This window comes from Pteropus vampyrus, unplaced genomic scaffold (assembly GCF_000151845.1).
Source record: "Pteropus vampyrus isolate Shadow unplaced genomic scaffold, Pvam_2.0 Scaffold75, whole genome shotgun sequence".
Taxonomy (NCBI): Eukaryota; Metazoa; Chordata; class Mammalia; order Chiroptera; family Pteropodidae; genus Pteropus; species Pteropus vampyrus.
The window spans coordinates 89,739-91,694 of record NW_011888856.1 but is presented as its reverse complement, the minus strand read 5'-3'; the positions used below and the strand labels follow the sequence as shown (position 1 = coordinate 91,694).

General features: G+C 56.7%; 1 protein-coding gene across 1 annotated transcript in view; it reads right to left on the bottom strand.

Moving 5' to 3' along the window:
- GHRHR (growth hormone releasing hormone receptor) overlaps window positions 1-1,956 on the bottom strand; it is a 24,328-nt gene that overhangs the window by 8,602 nt on the left and 13,770 nt on the right. The window lies entirely within an intron of this gene.

Below are 1,956 nucleotides of genomic sequence, written 5' to 3'. Positions count from 1 at the left end.
TAGCAGTTACCTGTACCACATCCCATGCCCAGCCCTTGGCAAATCAGATTCCACTCAATCAACGCAGGACAGCCCTGCCAAACAGATACATTTCTATTCTTACAAAAGAGACAAGTGAGGTTCAAGAAGGTGGGGAACTTGCCCAGGTCGCAGAACTAGCTTCCTGGTGTTAGGATTCAAGCCCAAAGGCTGTGGGCCTAGTGGCAGGGGCAGCTCATCCTTGGGAGACGTGGCGGCCCCTCCCCCACAAGCCAGTGGAGGAAGAAGGACACCTCAGTCCACGCGGGCTCCCAGGAACTTCCCATCCAGTACTTTGTGTCTCCTGTCCTTGTCCCTGAGTCCCTTGCAGTGACTCCTGGGAAGTCGCAGCACATCTGGGGGGCTTTGGTCCTGGCACCGCACCCACCAGCATTCTAGGCCTCCAAGCAATATTCAGTTGGCAAAAGCGTCTCTGGCCCCAGGGCACATCAGAGAAGTCCCCTAAATGCTGGAGGCGAGCAGCTGTTCTACCTTCTCAGGCCCACTCACCCCTGGCCCAACCAAGGAAGAGTGTGGCTCCAGGAGTTGTGGGGACAGAGAGGAGATGGATCAGAGGTCTTAGAGGAGGAGCATGTGGAAGAATTGAGAACCCGTAGCTTAGAGAAAGAGAAGATTTGGGGAGCGAAGCGGAGGGCCTTCCTGGTTTGGAGGCGCTGTCTTAGGGCAAAACAGAGTCTCCGTGGCCCCCAGAAGACACAGACAGACCCTGGGGAAGCAACAGGGAGGCAAACTCAGCTCAGACCCAGGAAGGACTGTTCCATAGAGCTACCCAGAGCCAAGCCAACTACCCAGGAAGGAAGGGAGAGGGGAGGGGAGGGGAGAGAGGGGAGGGGGAGGGGAGGGGAGGGAGAAGAAGGGAGCCACGGCCGGCCACCTGCTTGATAGGGAGAGACTCCTGCACTGGGGAAGGGCAGTGGGGTCCCCACCAGGCTTTAGCTGGACCCCCATATGGCCCTGTGGCTCCCAGATCTAGAACCCAATGAGAGGCAGGAGGGTCCAAGGTGGCTACTCACGATTAGTAATGGGCTCAGCAAACAGAGGATGCAAGTACCCCAAACCCTGCTGTCCATGGCGGGGGCTCAGCAGAGGCTTCCTCAGCCAGCCTCTCTCCCTGAGCCCCAGCCCTGGCCCCTCCCCTTCCCAGGTGGCTATTTGCATAGGCAGAAGCCAGCAAAGGGGACAAAACTGGCTGAATATTCACCAGGATTGCAGGACACCATGCCCAGCTGAGTCCTGGCCCTGGCATGGGACTCCATGTCCCCAGTAGGGAGGGGCTGAGCCCCCCCTCAACCCCCCATACTCCCTTCCACTCTGTCTGTAAGTCAGCAAGGGCCTGGAGAAATGAAGCCACCGAATACTTTTTGCCCGAATAGGTCAATATTCTTTACCATTTTCTTCTCTGAGCCCAGCCCTCTGCTTTCCCATCTTGGAGAGAGCCCCCAAATGAAGGAGACTCAAGAGAAGAAGACAGAGACCTGAACCTCCCTTCAGGGAGCCCCCAGTTTAGCCGGTGAGCTCAGCCTCATCCCAGGGCTGTGGGAACCCAGCGGGGGTGGGGGCCGGGTGTCAGAGGGGAGTGAGCTTAGGAAAGGAAGCACCAGGGTGGGCAGGCCAAGAAGGTGTCGTATCAGCACGACCTCATTTCTTTACCCGCAACGACGCCAGTCTGGGTGGTATCTGCGGACAGCAAGGCCCTGGACTTCTGGGGGAGTGGGGGGACTAGTCAGAGTTCCTCTAGAAGTCTTGGTGGCAGCAGGGGAAAATTGAGGCGGGGCAAGAGGCTTGCAAGGGAATTCATGGAGCTGGCCATCCTGATTGGGACAAGACAACTGTCATCAGCGGCAAAAACGAGAGGACTTAAGATCGTTTTGAACCTTCATTTCCTGAATGTTTTTATTATAGTTTTAGACTTGAAAA